The sequence below is a fragment of the Micromys minutus genome (assembly GCF_963924665.1).
Source record: "Micromys minutus genome assembly, chromosome: 25".
NCBI lineage: Eukaryota > Metazoa > Chordata > Mammalia > Rodentia > Muridae > Micromys > Micromys minutus.
In genome coordinates this window covers 41,903,515-41,924,735 of record NC_137960.1, presented here as the reverse complement: position 1 = coordinate 41,924,735, position 21,221 = coordinate 41,903,515, and positions in this window count along the sequence as shown.

Sequence of the window (21,221 nt, the reverse complement as noted above, 5' to 3'; positions counted from 1 at the left end):
TGAGCACTTTGCATGGGTGGGAAAATCCATAAGTTAAGGGCTCATCCCTGTCCTTCATTGCTAATAATAGTTCTTTGTCTAAGGGTAGGGACCGGTGAGATATTCCTCCTCCATGTTAACAAATCCTTTGGTGGTGTACTTTTTCAGGTCCTATTTGGGACATAAATATTGTTGAGGTATCATACGTGTAACTTCCATGTTATTTCTAGAAGACACAAGTTCACATCAGACTTCCTGGTCCTCTGGCACTCACAATCTTTCTACCCCTTCTTCTGTGATGTTCTCTGGATCTTGGGTGCAGGTGTATGTTGTAAATGAAATGAACACCACGTGTTCAGTTGATCTCTGATTTGTGATCAGTTATGGTGTTCTGTCTCCACTTGCTTTGAAGAGAAGCTTCTTGATATGGGGTAAGAGCTACACTTATATATGAATGTAAGGATAAGTTTGAGAATACAGTTAGGATTTACACTGATTTAGAAAGAGGCAGTAGTAGGCTATCCTCTAAGATTGATGGCATCATTAGCCCTAGGTAGTTGGCTGGGTTTCTGGTACTGGTCATGATTAATTTACTGAACTTTGAGTCAATTAGACAGCTATTAACTATAAGTGCTACTGAGCTATCAGTGCTACTCTTGCAGATTTAAGGGTATCTTCTCCTAGTTATTGATGTGTTTTCTAAGTGTCACATGTGTTTTCCTCCTTTGGCAACTTACATATCACCTCTGAAACTATAAAAGCTAGGGCTCAAGAAAGAAGTTTACAGGTTAGCTTGAGATCCAGTTTTCTGAGTCCTGTGTCTGGGATGCATGTCATCTTCAATATGGACTCACCCTCAGTCTAAGTGGTAACCAAGAGCAACAGCAATAGCCAATACTGGTTTGGAGTCATAAAACTACTCTATCCAATATCCAATCTCATGTATAGTACTTGGGAAGTATTGTCCACTCAAGAGGCATGCATAACTTCATTTAAGATATATGCACGTATGATATATAATTTAGGTCATTAAGAAATTATGATTCAAAAGAATTAAGTACTGAAAAAATATTTCATGTCTCACAACCTCAATGCTCTGGTTACTTCTAGTTTTGCTCATAAATTGGTAGACAAGGAATGAACTATTATTACTAGAATCAAACTACTGAGAATAATGTTAGGTTCAGTTGTGTATTAAAATAGAAAATAATCAAACAGAAGTCCTTGTTCATAATAAAAGAAGTTTTAAACACTCCACTAGGTGATGGTTTTCTATTCCCCAGTGTTCCCTATTTTAGAGATTCCTTAATCTACCCTAAATTAGTTTGACAAATTATTCTTCACACCAGACTTAGTCATTATCAAGCTTTCTGAGAAGGCTTTAAAGAAAATTGTCTGCCAGTGGCAAAGACATCTGTCTAACAGATTTACTTCTTTCAGGATCTGTAGGGTTCTTTCACCAGAGTATAGTGTGGCATGCTGGGCTCTGGGCTCTGGTGGAGTTCACAGCCCACTTGTCACTGTCAGTCTCTCTGTGTCATCTCTGACCCATCCTTCTCCTACCCTCTGGAGTCCCATCCCTGCTCTCAGAAGCATGGCTCAGCCCATGTCCTACCTGCTTTGTAAACCACACACCTGCCATTCAAATATATTGTGATACTTTTTTGTGATTTTTTTTTCCTCAAAGACCATAAAATCAAAGCCAATATTTTGTAATCAATAAATCTGGCACCATATGCTTTCTTTCCCCTCAGCACAGTCATCAAGGTTCATTTTCCCATCTCTACAAATATTTGAAAGTCATGTCTATCATTTAGGGAAATTTTTTTAATGAATACATTTTAAAGGTTGTAATTAAGTATTTGTGGGTACATACACATATGTATATATGTAACAATAATATAGGAAAAGAGGCTATTAATTTGAGGGGATAGGAGAGAGACTAGGAGGGGCTGTAGGGAGGAAAGAGGGATGTGATACAGTTTTATTTTAATTAAAATATATTCTTTTTTGTTGTTGAACTTCACACAGCCTGTGAGTTGTTTCTGGGGTGTTCAGAGCTTTCTGATGTTAGTATCCAATTATCAGTGACTGCATATTATGTCTGTTCTTTTGTGACTGGGTTATCTCACTGATGATGATATTCTCTAGATGCATCCATTTTCTTAAGAATTTCGTTAAGCAATTGTTTATAATAGCAGAGTAGTAATCCATTGTGTAAATATACCACAATTTTTGTATCCATTCATCTACGGAAGGACATCTGGGTTCTTTACAGCTTCTGGCTATTATAAATAGGGCTGCAATGAACATTGTGGTGCATGTATCTTTGTTGTATGTTGGAACATCTCTGGCGTAAATGCCCAGAAGTGGAATAACTGGGTCTTCAGGTAGTACTATGTCCATTTTTCTGAGGAATCGCCAGACTGATTTCCAGAGTGGTTGTATCAGTTTACAACCCCACCAACAGTGGAGAAGTGTTCCTCTTTCTCCACATCCTTGCCAGCATCTGTTGTCATCTGAGTTTTGGATCTTAGGGAAATTTTCAAGTCAGTATTGCCATAACCACTGAAAAAATAAAGACCAACCTGCCTATTTCCAGTCTTTTTCTTCCCAGCCCTTTCTTTACACTGTAATGTAGTCTCCTAGTGGGAGGCTGTGCATATAGCAGACCCTTGCTCAAGTCTCTAAATTAGTCAGCGCATCTCTCATTCATGAGGTTCAACCTTCTTCATGGTTTTGTCTGCCCTTAACTCTAATGCCATCTTTGACTGTACCACTTGCCTCTCTAGCATCCTCTATGATGACCATCCAAGTGCACAGTCTATCTAAATTGGAACAGTGTACAATGACCCACTCTTCCTCTGTTACCCCGAGACATGCAGACAATTCTACTTGCAAATTGTTTCACCTGGTTCCTCTTTGAGTGACTCAGACTTTTTATGGCTCCTCTCTTTTGCCAGTGTAGAAGGGATCCATTGACCTTCAAAATTAGACTGATTCCCTGATAGTTCCTGTCAAGAAATCAATTGTTCAAATGGAATGTTTCTGTCATCAGTTTTTGTTCTCAGCATTAAGTAAATATCTTCAGAGTTAGAACTGAATCTAATACATCACTAGAGTTTAAGTATCTAGTACAAAAACTGCAAAATGTTAGATTTGTTAAACTTGAGTGTGACATTGTGAATAAGAACTTTACTTAACATTTTTCTAGCCCTGGTGGTGATTATAGGCCCCATTCTAAAGGATCTTGCAACGTTGATGAACTGGCTACATTTTTAAATTTTTTATTAATAAAAGTAATAAAAATTCAGAATTAGATACAATGCTATATTAGCAGATACATAGTTACTATAGTGATAGGTTAGGAAAGGGCACCATGGACTGCATTTCTAGTGAGAAGGGGTATGATTGGGTCTAAACCAATGGTTCTTAACCTTCCAAAGGGGTCACAACCCGCAGCTTGAGAAACACTGGTCTAGACTACAAAATACTTGGCTAATGAAAATGAAATTAGATATAGGACAGAACTAATGACCCAGGAAAGGCAAAGCCCAGATGGAAACATTTAAATACAAGAGATAATAACTAGTTCATTAAGTACAGAAGGAAGAAAAGGAAGAGTTATATGATAAATTTATCCAATCTAGTAACCATGGAACATCCACCATATGACAGACACTGCCTGACCTCAACACTTGTAAGGTGACAAGCTAGGTATCTTTAATCTGTCCTCATGTAGTTTGTCCTCAAATTAATTAATAAATATGACATATAATTAAATGCAGACTTACATAGAAATTTATTTGAATATAAGACTTGCTGATATAATTATATAAATATAATATAAGCATTCTTTAATTAAAATCTAAAAATCCTGAATTCAGAAAGAAATATTTATGATCTCAAGGGTTTTGAGGGAAAGACAACCTGAAGTATTTCTATAGGCAGTACTCTGCTGGGGATGAAATAAGATCATAGAAATATGAGAGTAGCTGGTATCATACAATGTAGAGTAGTAAAGTGGGCCTCAAAATAGAGAAGGGGTTTAAGCATCTTTACCTACAAAGGTAAAAGAGTAGCCATGCAAATAAGAAATCAAATAAGAAATGCAAATAAGAAATCAAAGAGAGTTTCAGTCAGCAGAAAAGGAAGGTGGCAAAGTTCTGTAGATAGGCATAACCAAGGCAAGCAACAATAGCTAAAAGCAGTCAAATTTTACAGACCTCTGAGCCATTTCAAAAGTAGAAACTGGACATGATCCAGCCAGCAACTATTCCAAATGCTGTACTGAAAAGAAACTCAAGAAAAGGAGGGCTACTGCTATGCCTAGAAACAAAACTGACCCCAAAGCTCATGTGATGAAGTCTTGGTCCCCAGTTGCCAGTGCTATTGAGGGAAGATTATTTCATGAGAGCATTAACTCCATCAACTACTGATGCACTGAAGCGGCAGAAAGGGCAGAAGGAGCTTTTTGGAGATGGTGCCCAATTGGAGAAACTATGCCACAGGGACGTGCTTTTATAAGATCCATCTTGTCCCTATGCACTTTCTCTCTTTTGTTCTTTTATTCTTCTTCCCCCTCTTGCTCCTCTGATTCTTCTTTCTTCTCTCCTGCATTCTGTTTGTGGATACCAAGAGGTGAGCAGTTTGGACTCACCATGTGCTCACTGCATGTGGTGTGTGACATCACCACAGTTTAAGAGCAATGAAACTAGCTGACCAAGGATAGAAAGTAGAATTGTAAAGTTTCTCCCTTGAGTTGTTCTTCTTGGGTATTTTATTAAAGACAAAAAGTGGTATTTTAGTTAGTATTTTACTGCTGTGAAGAGACACCATGATAAAGGCAACTTTTATAAGGACAACATTTAATTAGGGCTGGTTTACAAGTTCAGGGGTTCAGTCAATTATCATCAAGGTGGAACATGGCAGCTTCCAGGCAGGCATGGTGCAGGAGCTGCAAGTCCTACATCTTCACCTGAAGGATGCTAGCATAATACTGGCTTCCAGGCAGACAGGAAGAGTGTCTTAAAAGTCCATGCCCACAGTGACACACCTACTCCAAAAAGGTCACACCTTCTAATAGTACTACTTCCTGAACCAAGTATATACAAACCATCACATTTGGAATCATATAGACATATTAAAAAGACCTTAAAAACAATCCATATGAAAGGATTGTATCTCAGACAAGAGTAGCAGGAAATGGTGAAAAAAAATCACATTCTGGATAGCTCTTAAAGATGCTTGCTAAACCATGAGATTTCTTAAAAAGATGAGAATAAGTGTGAGAAAAGAGTTTACGGTGACTGCAGAATTTAGGTCTTGGCCATTGGAAAGATGGGGATCCCACTTCCTGAAACAGGAAAGAGTAGAGATGAAGCTTATGGGGGGAGGATAAGAAGTGGGTTCGCTTATGTTGATTGGTTAAATTCATCAAAACTTTCAAGAGGTAAATAAAATAAAGGGGCTGGAGAAAAGGTTCAGTGATTACAAGACTGATCTCCCGGAGGACCTGGGTGCAATTCCCAGCACATACATGGCTCATAATCTTCTGTGGCTCCAGTATGAATGAGTGCGACTCCCTCTTCTGTCCTCCCATGGTAACAGGAAAACATATAGCAGACAAAAAGTAATCATACACATAAAATGAAAATATTATGTTTTAAAAAATTAAAAGTGATAAGATGGAATTAGTCTGGAGTTCATAAACTAAATCAAGCTTGGAAATAAATTTGAGAATTATTATCAAAATGTAAACAAAATTTAAATCCATGTGACCCGAATGTAACTAAGGAAATAAGCTTGGACACAGAAGACAAGATTATTGAAGGCTGCACACTCAGCAGAAAACAAATATGATGTGAAAAGAGAATGCCTATATATATATATATATATATATATATATATATATATACATACATACTTATTTATATATATGAGGGAGGGAGGGAGGGAGGGAGGGAGAGAGAAAGAGAATCACTATTCCTGGGACAAGCCCTCTGAAATTGTATGAGATGCACCATAGCATGAATGCCTCTAGTCTGTCCAGTGCACACTGGGGTTGACATGTAAAATAGGGTACTTTCAAAAGCACATACATATTTCCTGATCTTTAAGGCATTAGCGAGAAATGGAAGTAAGAATTCACTAGAGTACCCCAGCTCTCTACTACCTAATGCATTTCTGGCAGGATCCAAATCAACAGTAAAAGCATGACATTCAGAACTAATTCTCGTTCCCACAGAGCAGAAATAAATGTAATAAATCCTTTCCATTTCTATTATAATAACCATCAATTATGCCAATAATGGTATTTGATGCTGTAGTTAGGCAGCCTTTAAAAGCTGCCAGGCCCTGATCCAAGTGTTTTATGCTTGTTAACTCATTAATCTACACAAATCTATAATGTAAGTAACAAATGAGTTAAGGATTTTACCTCGTTCATACATTTGTACTATGTCTGGATTTAAACTCCAGCATTTTGATGCCAGATTCTACATATTTTAGCATTTTGAGATCTTCATGAAATACAGAGTTATTTGTTATGAGTTTGCTAAATAAATTCTAAATATTAATCTAATTTTTAGTATAATAATATACACTTATTAATTAGCTAAAAACTAACAGAATAACTATGGCACAGACTAGTTCATGATCTCTAATCATGTGTCTGTCTCTGAATAGACAATTTAAAAACCTTATACCTGATTCTTCCTGTACAGAATAGTACCCATTTCAACCTAGCTTTGAAAGATTGTGTTGCTGTACATGGAAACAGTCACTTAACAATCTGTTTCCTTTTATAGCAAAGAAGAGGAGAAAGTCCCAAAGAAGAAAATGTCTTACAGTGACACTGGCCCTACTCTACAGAGGGACAATGTGGTGGTTGAATAAGAATGGCCACCACAGACTCACACATGAAATTTTGGTCTCCAGGGAGTAACACCATGGAGGTGCAGGAATGTGGACCTTGAGACTTGGGATAAAGAAAGAAGTTGAATGATTTAAGCAGATTAATGATGGAAGACAATGATGCCGATGGTGAGTGAAGCTATGTGGACCCATTCGTGGGAGAATAATATTAGTATGTAATCTACTGACCGCTCTTGTGATATTTTGGCAAAAAATATGGCTTTTTTTCTGCCCTTGTCCAAAAAGTCTGCCTGAGGCTAAAATGAAGATTTATGGGTTAACAGTTTTGACAGAGGACATTTCTAGAAAACCTAGTACTGTGTTCTTTGGCTATTAGTGGCCATGCTTATGTAGATGTAGATCTATAATGAGAACAAGCAAGCTTGTTTTACAAGAAGTAAAAATACAAAATGGATAGTTTTAGGGGAAAGGGGATTAACACTATGTCCCATTTCTTCATGTTTGGAATGGGAATGCATATCCTGTGCCACTATATATTTTCACTTAACTTTATAGGGGATTACAATAAAGATTGTCATGAGACTCAGAAGAGTCTTTGGACTTTTAAACAGGGTTGATAGACTTTGGACACTGTTGATGTTGGACTTTCAATTCTGTATTATAATAAGGCTACAAACATATGGTGACCAAGGAGTGGAATATGGTGGATATATAAGAATAGTTCTAATAGACTCATATTTAAATCTCTGATCATTAAGGAGTGGTACTATTTGGAGGTGTGACCTTCTAGGGGATAGTATGGCAATGAGGGTGGGCTTTGAGTTTTGAGATTTCAAATCCTGATGTGGAACTCTTGGCTCCTTCTCCAGCACCATGCCTCCCAAGGTGCTGCCATGCTTCCTGCCATGGCTCTAATGGACTGAACCTCTGAAACTGTGAGCCAGCCTCAACTGTGTTTCTTCTTAAGAGTTGTCATGCTCATGGTGTCTCTTCACAGCAATAGAAACCCTAACAGACACACTGTTATACTCAGTGCTAGATCAGGAGAACTTTACCTAGTTTACCCAAGAGGCCAGACAGTCCCTTGCCTGTGACTCCTCCTCTCCCAATACTCAGTTATTGTACATAGCTTAGATCTGCAATAGCACCTTAAGCCTAGCTGTTCTCTATGACTATTTAGCCTGTCACATTACTGGAGACATGGAAGATGGGTTATAGTGACAGTCTTTGGACTAGAACACATGCAAGCCTAGATGTGAATCTCCTTTCCTAGATTCTATGTTTGAAAGCCTCCTCATGCCGAAGAAGCATAATTATTCTTGAGAAAGTGGAAAAACGTTCTTCACATATGATTAATCTTCATCATACTGATTTGATGCATCAAAAATAGTTTTTTCCTTGATAACTCCATCTGAAGGTACTTTCCTATTTATGCTAGCTAAGAAGTCACCAAGAAAGCTAGATGTCTGTCTTTGCTTCACTGTGGGATTTTGGAGTGATAACTTGCTCCCACTGAGAGTTGAGCTGTTTAATAAGGAATCATAAGAAGTTAGCCTTCTGTTTGAAAAGCTGTGATCCTGATTCAGGCTTATAACTTGTGACTCAACTCTTCTCATTTCATTCCTGTAAGATTAACAAGAACAGACTCAGATGAATGTACACTGTAATCCACCAAGCTTTAGCTATAACACCTGTCAGCCCCACAGTCTGTCATAGTGGTGTCCTCATTCCTCATCTTATTCTATGAGCTAGAACACTGCATTATTTCTCTGTATGAAATTCTATTGGAAAAGCTTTATGGACAAAGCATAAGGATACAAGATGGTTCTCCAGAGCCACCTTGTTCTATTTTCCAAGCTATATCCACACAGAATAAGAGGGCCACCATCTTTACTATGAGGACCTGTCTTACTCAGCGTTCTATTACTGTAAAGAAACACACAGTTCAGGTTTAGTTGCTGTTATGGCAGGAAAAATGGCAGCATGCAGGTAGACATGTTGCTAGAAACTTACCTGAGAGGTCTATATCTGAAAACAGTAGAAAGAGGGAGCCACTGGGCCTAGCTTCTGAAACCTCAAAGTGACAGACTTCCTCCAACCCCAGTGACACACTTCCTCCAACAAAGCCACACCTACTCCAACAAGGCCACATCTCCTAATTCTTCTAAGTAGTGCCACTCCATGATGACTAAGCCTTCAAATACATGAGCCTAATTGGGACCATTCATATTTACATCATACTACCTTTCAGTTACCAGCCTTAGGAAAATTGAGGAGATATATTGTCAAGTCCTTGAACACCAGATGGAAAGATGTATCCATGGGCTCAGAGTGATGCCTGTCTCCCTAGGGCAAAATAGTACTTCAGCCTCTTCCATCTGTAGAAAAGCACCAGCATGAAGAACCAAATACAACCTTATATTTCTTTAAATTTTTACTTAGTTTAAGATATATTACAAATGTATTTATATACACTTCATTTATGTGTTGTTCTGCATCCTAGACACAAAATTTGTGCTTGTTATAACTATAGCATAAAATTCATGGAAACAATTTTAATATCTTCTGGATGGAAAAGTCACTGTCAGTTGCCAAGTTCTATTGATAACAATTTTCTGACTATAGTAAAAGGAAGTATTATTTAAAGGCATTCCTTTCCTCTATTTTGCTATAGTAACACTGGCTGATAGTTATACTCAAACCCAGGGGAACAAAGAAAGGATATTGTAAGTGTCTTAGCCTTTGGGTCTTCAGTAGAGAAAGAAGGCCATGGATGCATGTAAAGGAGTGGCAGCTCACAAGACACCAAAAAGATCCCAAGAGGAACTCAAGAGAAAGCTTGTTGAACTGAGATAAATCAGTGACTCAAACCTGGCAGAACCAAGATATTAATTGGAATGCCATCTTCTAGGCCTATTAGTTCTCTGTTACTTAAAAACTCAAGAAAGTTTGGGAGGGACACAGATGCAAGGGGATAAGGAAGGAGGGAAGGGGAGGGGGGTTCACAGCAAAGATGATCACTAAGGCACAAAAAATCCTCACAAAGGCCAAACTGGAAACTCATCCCCCTGTAAGGGGATCTGTAAAGAGTAGTGTCCACTTTCACAAGCACACTGTATTAGTCAGGGTTCTCTAGAGTCACAGAACTTATGAATAGTCTCTATATAGAGAGGTATTTATTGGTGACTTACAGTCTGTAGTCCAATCCTGTAACAATGGCCAGCAGCAGCTGTAAAGTCCAAGGATCTAACAGATGCTCAGTCCCACAAGGCAAGCAGGCAAGCAGGCAGAGCCCCAAAAGGTAGGCAGGCCCAGAGAGCATTCCTTGTTCCAATGTCCTTATATAATTTTCCAACTGAGGGTGTGTCCCAGATTAAAGGTGTGTGCCACCACACCTGGATCTGGGACTTGCTGGTCCCAGATAACCTTGAGCTCAGTGATCTCCTAGCCTTAGTTTCATAAGATCTATGCCTCTCTGCCTCAAGATACAGGGGCCTGCCAGAGGTTCCAACAGCATCTCTATCTGCCACCAACACCTCAAGTACCATCAGGTCTGCTGGATCATATGGTCCATGGGGTAGAGCACCCTGCACAGAAGCTTGGACTTGCTGAAGAGCCTTCTCCTGTTCTAGACCTCACACAAAGCTAGCAGCTTTCCGAGTAACTTGGTAAATGGCCCTGAGTAACACACCCAAGTGAGGAATGTGCTGCCTCCAGAATCCAGATAGGCCTACTAAATGTTGTGCTCTCTTTTGGTTTTGGGAGGGGCCAGGTGCAATAACTTATCTTTCACCTTAGAAGGAATATCTCTGCATACCCCACCCCACTGGACTCCTAAGAATCTCACTGATGTAGATGGTCCTTGAATTTTGGTTGGATTTATTTCCCATCCTCTGATATGCATATGTGTTACCAATGAGTCCAAAGTGGTTGCTATTTTCTGCTCACTTGATCCAATCAGTATAATGTCATCAATATAGTGCACCAATGTGATATTTTGTGGGAGAGACAAACAATCAAGGTCCCTTCTAAATTATGACAAAGGTCAGGAAAGTTAATATATCCTTGAGGCAAAATTGTAAAGGTATACTTCTGGCCTTGTCAACTGAAAGCAGATTGCTTCTGGTGGTCCTTATGGACAGGTTCTGAGAGGAGGGCATTTGCTAGATCAATAGCTGCATACCAGGTACCAGGAGATGTGTTACTTTGCTCAAGTAAGGAAACTACATCTGGTACAGCAGCTGCAATGGGAGTTACTACCTAATTTAATTTTCGATCGTCAGCTATCATTCTCCATGATCCATGTGTCTTCTGCACTGGCCAGATGAAAGAGTTAAAGGGAGATGTGGTGGGAACCACCATCCCTGCATCTTTCAAGCCCTTGATAGTGGCAGTAATTTCTGCAATTCCTCCAGGAATCCAATACTGTCTTTGATTCACTATTTTCTTTGGCAGAGGTAACTCTAAAGGCTTCCATTTAGCCTTTCCAACAATAATAGCCCTCACTCCTCAGGTCAGGGAGCCAATGTGAGAATTCTGCCAACTTCTAAGTGTATGTATGTATGTATGTACATATATCTCCCAATTATACATTCTGGAACTTGAAAAAATGATCACAGGATGTGTTCAGGGACCTACTATGAGTCAGACATCAGTCAAAACTCTGTTAATCACCTGTCCTCCATCAACCCCTACTTTGACTGGAGGACCGTGGTATTTTTTGGGATCTCCTGGGATCAGTGTCAATTCAGAACCAGTATCCAATAGACCCCAAGAAGTCTGATTAGCTTCTTTCCCCCAGTGCACAGTTATTCTTGTAAAAGACCATAGGTCACTCTGGGGAAGAACTGGAGAAAGACTAACAGCAAAACTTTTAGATGTCTTATCAAGATCCTTCTTCAGGGGAACCTGGCCACTCCTCTATTCAAGGAGTTCTGGGTCTGCAAACTGGCTCAAGTCAGGAAATTGGTTCACTGGCTGAGATTGCCTTTTGCCACCATCCAATGTAGCTTTTCTTTTATTTGTTTGAGAATTTTTCTGCTTATATAGATTAAACAGATATTCAGTAGGTTTCCTACTATTTCATGCCTGAAAACACCATGACTGATTAGCCAATACCAACGGTTTGAATGAGTCATGCCATTATAAATTTCACCTCTCCTGTGCTGGCTATTACAAGCTATGTCATTATAAACACTGTTTTGTCTAAGCTGCTCATTATAACTACCATCACCTTGTCTCTGGCGATTCAATGCTGCCACCTGGCCCTTGTTACCTCGGGGACCCAATAAACCCATTGCATTTAATTCATCCAATTGAGCAGCTGCATCTCCAACCCTAAGATCTGGCACAAGAAAAAGGGAGAGAACAAAACCCATCAAATGTGCTGGTGCCCCTCTCACCAGTTTGTGTCTTACAGGATTTATGAAGGGCATATCTTCTGGGCCTTCCCATTGTGGAGGATTAGATACAGAACATATCCACTCTAGCATTGCAATTTTCCTGAGTCTTAAAATCCCTTCATCAACACTAAGTCAAGGGATATCAGGCATCTCCAACTTCTTCTCAGTAGGCCATCTTTTGATAAACGCTTCAGCTAACCATTCAAACTTCTGATGCTCTTCTTAACTGTTCAAGCTCCCATAATAAACCCAGAATCTCTACTCAGAGGGCCCATGTCAATAAACTCAGCCTGATCTAGTTTTATGTTCCTTCTACCATTATCCCACACCCTTAAAATCCATTCCCACATTTATTCCCCAGACTTCTGCTTGAAATAATTAGAAAAGTCATTAAGCTCCTTAGTAGTGTATTGAATTTTCTCATGGACTACACTTTCTACCTCCCCTTTAGGTTCCTGTTTTGCTTTGAGTCTGGTTATGGGTCTAGAAGAAACTATTGGTGGAGCTTGAGAAACATCAGTATTGTCTTGTCTGGCATTTTCTTTAGTGGGTGTTACTGCTGGTTTATCAGGCTCTGAGGAATCAATTTCTTCATTAATCCAAGGGGTGGGGCTGAGGGTACTACTTCCTCAGGTGGGGTAAACCCTTCAGAATCTGAAGACTCAAAATTCTCAGCTTCAACAGGGTCTTCCCACACATCCCCATCCCAAGTTATAGGATCCCATTCTTTGCCAATTAGTGCCCTTACATTTTAACTGCTGACACCCTCTGAGGCGGAGACTTGAATTTTCGCTGCAACTCAGCCAACCTTATAATGAGGGCTTCCGTTTGGTTTCTGCAACTTGAGCTCTATGGCTGCTGGAGAGAAGATTTTCCTCAAGGTCACACCTAGCAACCTTTTGAATGTTTATTTGCATCTGGAGCCTTTTATCATACAGCTCACTCTTTTTCTTCATCAATTTTTTCGGCGATAACAAGAGTAACATGCCAACAAAATCATTTTCCACTTTTTTCCCCATCTTGTAGAAACTTTTGTAAAGCGAGTCACCTAATTTATCGAGATTTATAATCAAAGGATTTAGCTTCTTTAAGTTTAAAATATACTTTCAACCATGGATCTTCAATATTCTCTTAGCTCCCAGGAGGGAGAGTATCTGGAGAGGTTTCAGTAGTTGAAGGTGCTGGTGAACTAATAAGCCAACTCCAGATTCTTAGAAGAAACTTCCTTATACTTCTGCTCCTCTAGAACCACTCCTGGTACCAACTTCTGTATTAATCAGGGTTCTCTAGAGTCACAGAACTTATGAATAGTCTCTATATAGCGAGGTATTTATTGGTGACTTATAGTCTGTAGTCCAATTCCTTAACAATGACTGGCCGCAGCTATGAAGTCCAAGGATTTAGCAGATGCTCAGTCCCACAGGGCAAGCAGGCAAAGTCCCAGAAGGTAGGAAGGCCTAGAGAGAGAGCCTTCCCTGTTCCAATGTCCCTTATGTTGGTCTCCAACTGAAGGTGTGTCCACCACATCTGGATCTGGGACTTGCTGGTCCCAGATGACCTTGAGCTCAGTGATCTCCTTGTGATAGTTTCCTAAGATTCTTAGCCTCTGTGCTTCAAGATCAAGATCAAATATAGGCCTCCCAATTCTTGATTGTGGTTCATTCCAGATATGGTCAAGTTGACAACCAGAAATAGCCACTACAAACACACAGCACAGAACTATGTTCTTGTGTGCTCTTTTTCACTGTGGTCTTCATATATTTAAATCAGTTTGCACACCCCACAGCCGCACATCTGACTGGAAACTCTGAGCCAAAAGAAAGTCAGCATAGAAACAAACCAGGGGAAGAGGGATTAGAGCAATGGCTTCACAGTTAAGAGCACTTAACTACTCTTGCAGACAACCTGGGACTCACATGGCAACCTGGAACTGTCCATAGCTCTAGGGGTGCACATGACACCTAGGCACACATATAGGCAAAACACTAATACATACAAAATAAAATTGAGTCAGTCTTTTAAAAAGAAGATGGTGTTGTTCTTTATCTGAGCACTGGTTTGGTTGTAGTTACTTTGTCCTTGGGAAGTGTCTTGCTCTCTTATTCTATTTATTTGTAGACTGTTACTAATGCCACTTGTTTATTTAATTAAGCATTCTTTCACTTCAGGGCTAATATTGGCTTCCCATTGTCTCGGTTAATAGGTTTTTAATATTTTAAATTCCTGGTGAGGTTTGTTTTCTTTGGCCTTGTTCCACTAAAATTAATCTTTCCTAGTGTTATGTTTGCAGTTGTGGGAAAGGCCAACACAAGACTCAGATCACTGCAGGGAGATGTGCTGGCCCCCACATGTGGCTTCAGGCCAAAGGAGGCCAGGTGTTTCAAATTAGAATTGGAATGTACTATGATCCCTGTGTGGCATTTGCAGATGGAAAGGAACTTTGGGCTAATGAAGTGGGAAATGGTTAGATCCAGCAAGGCTAAAGGAGCAACTTCTGCCACTGAAATAGCAAGACCTAGCTAAAGACCTCTTGACATCGCCCTGCCAAATAATCGAACCAGATTTCTGGTTCCTAGAAAAGTGGTTGATAGTCACCCTCAGCCCCTTCCTTAGTTTTTAGCTCACACAAGCTAAAGGTTGAGGATTCACAAGGAAGTCCCCTGGTTTCTAAACATCTCATTTTTGCCAGAAAGCACTTTGAGACACACAAAGTCTGTAATGATAAAAACACATCAAGGTGGAGCACATTTCTTTTTCTCTCTCTAGGGTATTTTGATGCCTATTTGGTAAGTAAGAGAGCTGATACTCAAGAGGTTAATTAATGCCCTCTAAAGTGACATAATTAATCAATGGCCACCTCTGGGTGCAAATGTTTATTATCTCTAAGAGTACATTTTTTCATGTTCTTTTTCCATCTATCCTGTCTCAACTTTTTAATTTCTCTATTTTTAAATTCTGAACAACACTATGAAAGATGCTGACTTTAAATCACTTACAGATGAACTTTTCTATAAAAGGAGATCACACGTGTAAGTTGCATTAGAGGGAAAGACTAGCTGGGAAGACCAGAATAAAAGCAATAGGGCAAGTTTGTATCTGGACCAAGAGTCTTTAGTAAATGAAGTTGAAGATAGGCATGTTTAAGCAGGGTTTTACTGAGTTGAAGTTGAGAATGAGAAAAAATCATAATGGAGGACAAGAACTATGATATGACTCATCTACTTTTGCATCCTTTCCAAGTGTAACCACTGAGAGAGTCCAGGTAGAAAATGTTGCTAGGTGTTGAGGATCTGACAGGAAGTAATGAGGGTAAGTTAGAAGAGGGGGCTGAGAGAGTTACCAGGAAGGAGTAAATCTGGATCTACACCAAGGTTTGTCAGAGTCTCTCAGGGATGGAAGTAAGATGAGGGAATCGTTGCTGACAAGCAGGCTGTCATGGTGTTGAGGCTGAGACTGTAAGGGAGGACAGGAAGGAGAGTGAAAATTACCTACCTGAATTCCAGTCCAGTGTGACCAGTGGGGTTCTAGACAATGTTTCTAGGTATCAGTGCCTGACACAAACAGACAGCAGGAAGAATCACCTAGGAAACAAGTCTTTGGAGAAACATGTAAGGGACTATCTAGACTAGGTTAGCCTATGGACATGAATGTAAGATGTTATCTATATTAGGCTAATAGGCAAGAGAAATCCACCTTCACTATGGGTAGCAACAGTCAATGGGTTATGGACAGGGATTAAATGAAAGGAGGATAAAGAGATGAGCATGAACATTTATCTGTTCAAGTCCCCTGTCAACACAATGTGCTCAACTGAGCCTTTGAACTATGAGCTAAAATAAACCCTTTTTTAAAATGTGTTTTTGTCAAGATATTTTACCACATTAACAGAAAAAGATTATGCTAATGTAATCTAGAATTCTTAAGACTGAAAAAGGTACCTGTGCTGGTAGTAAAAGTGAAGCACAGCTATCACCAGGGGAGATTAGCGTCTCAGTGGTGCCTGGTGCGAGCTTTAGACGAGCAACAGCAGGCAAACAGCTCCACTGCTAAGTATGGACTTCTCAAAGAGAGACAAAGCATGGGGCCTAAAACAGCCTTCTTTTAAAGAGCCTATAGACTTTTCAAATACTTTCAATTGTTCAAGAAAAGATAGTGTAATGTTTATACCTAAACCACAGTCCTCATGAGGGACATGGCTCTGTGGCATATAACATAAGAATTCAAATTCCAATATTAGTAACAATAACAATGTAGCAATATAACAGTAGACTATTGTGTCAAAATTATTTTTCTAAATGTGACAAAACCTACTAAATAAGTTTTAGGTCCGATAGGACAACATTTGTCTCCATAATATGTGACACTTTATGGGGCCTGTGAGGTATGAAAATGAATAAAACTAGTAAGTATGGTAAATGAATAAAAAGTAAAATTAGTTTTTAAAATTATAGATATTAAATAAGTAAAGAAAACAAAAAAAGAAAAAAAAAAGAACATTTGGTGGCCTACATCTGTTATCTTACAACTTGGGAGTCAGACACAAAAGGATGCTCACAGTTTGTGGCCATACAGCAGGATCCTTCCTGAGAGAATAATGATAGTAACTAAATACTTATATGCACAAGTATATGTCTTAAAAATAAAGAATCAACATAATCTTAAATTAACAAAATGAAAGGTATTGCTCTCTCTTATTTGCCTCTGTTGGCAGAAAAGAGCTGCCTTTGGGGACAGAACGTTCTTCTAAGTTCGGTTCAGCCAACATGCTCAATGGTCATGACAATGTCAAATGCTATTACCACACGTGTACCATTAATACCCTCCCTCCCTTATCTCCTTCCCCTGCTCTAGGTAGACCCCTTCCTCTTCCACAGTCATTCCCTTCAGCTTTTCTATAATACACATGTGATATCTCAGCTATTAGAATTAATAGTCATTGGTCTTAGAAGATACATATTTTACTTCAAGCTTCCATCTACAGGTTCTTGAAGTCTCACCTCAGCTGCCCTTGAAAACATCATCTGCTCCTGGAAACAGATTTCATGGAGTCTGTCTTACCTTTTCGATCTGAATCAGCCCTGTCTAGTAAGAATATAATGCGAGCCATTAATAGTACAAACCACAAGCACAAGTTTGAAATATTCAATTTGTACACACTTTGTCATTTTAAATGGAACAGCTGAGAGTAACTTTAATAACAAATCTTATTCAATTGCATGTGTCTAGATGTTATAATTCAATATATAACTAATAGAAAAACATTGTCTCAAGAAAAAAATAATAACAGTAATGAGGTCATTTTACATTCTGTTTTGGGAGTTCATCCTTCGACACTTAGTTACAGTGTTTGAAACTTACAGTGTAGTTTGCACTAGCCACATTATAGGAAGTAAAGAGTTACATGCGTTTAGATAAAGACAGACCATGAAAATGTTTATTCCAGTCCACAATTGGAAACAGGCACTCTGGAATCTGACAGTATGGGATAGTCTGAACCTAATGTTCTTGCAGTTCCTAAACCCATTTGGAGCTTCCTTACCTCTGCCTTCAACCAATGCCAAAGACAGCATGTAGTTTGGAAGGCACAAAAATCCTTTTCCAAAGACCCTGTAGAATTTTGTTTTTGCCAGGCACGCTTTCCCTGAGATAACCTATGCATCAAAGGAGAAGGGCACAAGATAACAAAGCAAACAAAAATGTTTACAAAACACTTACTTCACTCCTACTCTAAGCCAGATCCCACATTAATGTATCACAGACTCTGCCCCAAAGTGAATCTACTGACCATGACAGATTTTCCCAGTATGTAGGAGCAAGCACTTATTTCTGTATCTCTTACTGGCATTATTTTATTAGTAGCTCTCTCTTTCATTTTTTAAACTGTCATGGTTTGGACAATGGATGAAGCAGTCAAATAAAAATAATTATAGTCTAGGCATATTATTACATCATTCCTCATGTAGTCTCATAAAATAAACAGTCTGAGTTTATAAATAAAGAAATTAAGCATCTAAAGAACAAGTCAGTCTGTAGTGGTTTGAATCAAAAATGGCCTTGTTAGACCTATAATGAGTGGCACTATTAAGAGGTGTGGTATTATTGGAATAGGTGTGGCTTCGTTGGAGGAACTATGCCACTGGAGGTAGGCTTTCAGGTTTCAGATGATCAAACCAGACCCATTCTCTCTCCTTCTCCCCCTCTCCCTCTTTCTATTTCTCTCTCCCACTCCCTTCCTCCCTTTCTCTCTGTCTCCCTCCCCCCTCTCTCCTGCCAGCAAATCCTCATGTAGAAGTCGCTGCTCCTTATCCAACACCATGTCTGCCTGCCTACCACCATGATGATAATGGACTAATCCTCTGAACCAAAAAGCCAGCCCCAATTAAATGCTTTCCTTTATAAGAGTTGCTATGGATTCAAGATAGTAGTAGCAGGCTCCAGCGCCCCACAAGGCCGAGGAGTGCTCCAAGGAACCTTAAAGACCCTCAGAGGCTTCTCCTAATGATGCAGAGGTAGAGAATAATCCTATAGTGAACAGTATCTCCAGAACAACTAAAGAAAGCATGACAGAGAGAAAAAGGAGGAGGAGAAGGAGAAAGAAAAAGGAGGAGGAGGAGGAAGAACATGAAAACAAAAACAAAAAATAAAAACAAAATCCAAGTCTCTTATGAGATGATTCTTTTTTAAAAAAACTGATTTCATGGAATTCAAAAAAGAATAGTTGAACAGTTTCATGGGGTAGAGAGAAGAACTAGAAATGTGGCAGCTATGACAGTGACAGGTATGGGTGGGGCTTGCAGTAAATATTAAAAATATAAATACAGTTTATCTCTTTATCAGCCCTGAGGTTTCACTCTTCAGGCCCAACCCTGTCTGTGCAACTCCCTTCCCTGGTGGTTTCCTACCACCTCTTCTCTGCCTCTGTCCCAGGGTGTTTCTCTACCCCAAAGTCCCATATAAATACAACTCTACAGCTCAATAGCTTTTCATATAGGTTTATATATTCAACTCTTAATCCATAAACACAACAAGATCGCATCAAATAGACAAAGATACAAACTGCCCTTCTATATGAGATGTTAGACCTGTAAAAAGCCTTAATGTTTATAGCTATTTAATGCCAATCAGTCCCACCTAGGTATAGCTAGTCATTGGGAATCTCCTTCTCCTCCTGATCTCTGACCTCCTCCCCGCCCTTTTCACTTCTCACTCAGCCTAGTCCCAGGCTTTCTTTTATTTTACTAATTAAAATGTGAAGGTTCAGACGTTGTTGCCTTAGGAGTAAGAGGCTGGGCAGCCCTTCTTGGGGAAGTGGAATTAACATTAAAATACAAACAGCTTCAGGACAATTTACAGGGGTGTGTTAGTCAGGATTCTCTAGAGTCACAGAATTTAAGGTGGTCTCTATACAGTAAGGTATTTGTTGGTGACCTACAGTCTGTTGTCCAACTCACCAACAATGGTCAGCAACAGCTGTGAGTGGAAATCCAAGGATCTAGCAGCTACTCAGTCCCACAAGGCAAGCAGGCAAATAGAGAGAGCCTTACTTCTTCCAACATCCTTATGTAGGTCTCCAACAGAAGGTGTGTCCCAGATTAAAGATGTGTACCTCCATGCCAGGATGACCTTAAGCCCAGAGATCTTCTTGCCTTAGTGTCCTAAGATCCATGGCCTCTATGCCTCAGGATCAAGATCAGAGGTGAGCCTCCCAATTCTGGATTGTGGTTCATTCCAGATATAGTCAAGTTGACAACAAGAAATAGCCACTACAGGAAGCATGGCTGTAGCAGACAATGGAGCATGTTGAAGCCAGTAGGGCTCAGGCCAAGGCTGCTGCTGTTTGTCCTTCTTAGAAGAAGACAGTGTGGGGCCATAGCACTGGCTGAGCTGAGGACATGGTGGTATACAGCAGCCTGGAGCTATATCTCAGCACCTACTCCTGGACATATTGCACAATTACCCTAACTCTGTGTGACAAAGAATCAGAGATGAACAATGATGCACCTTCTAGATTAAGTCTACTTGCAAATTTTTCTATGGTCCAAGCTGCTGCCAGATGCCATGTTGGTATCTATTGTCTGTGCTAATGCCTATGCCTGTGCTCTCTATTCTGCAAAGAGAAATCATATTGATGTCCCTTATCCATGTTCTGTGCTGTAGCTGGAAGCCATATTGATATTGGTGCTACAGCTGGAAACCACGTGGAAGTCCATGGCATGTGGTATGGGCAAGAAAGCTTTTTTACAGTGGTATGCCTTTAGACTCATAACTGAAAATGAGAGACATTGAAGGATTCTGTGACAACTTCCCCCACCCTCCAAACACAGCAGTCTAGACAGGAAGCTATTGAGGAAAGTTTTTTAAAACTGTGATAAAGATGCTGAAGTATTACTCTTCATACTTGAAGGGAGGGAGTGGAAAGAGGACTCAGTTTTCTTTAAAGGGCTGGCCACTGGAAGTTTGACCATGCTATGGGCAACACAAATTGGACTTGATGGTTTTCTTTTGGGGGGGGGTTAGGCAGAAGGGCAAAAGGTTAGACCTGAGAGTAATAGAAAGAGGCTATGATTGGGGTGCACTGTACAAAATTGGACTGTGTTGTGTGAAAATATTAAGTTGGGGAAACCAAAAGAAAGTTGCCATGGTCACAGTGTCTCTTCATAGTGACAGAACATTGACGAAGACACACTCCAAAGCCCAAATTCATTGTTTGGCTGTAAACTGCCTTCTTTCTGTCTCACCATGTACAGCAGTAGGTTGTTCTGGGCATGTAGGATTGGAAAATCATCCTTGGTAATGTTCTACCTTATGCTCGACTTCATAGTTTCTCAGCCATGAGCTGGTAGGAACCTCAATCCCTGAAACATTAAAAATATGTCTATCTTCTCCAGTCAAATATAGCTAGACCATGAAAACACAGCTTAGTAGTTTACAATACAGCCAAAAGTAACAAAATTTCCCTAGCCA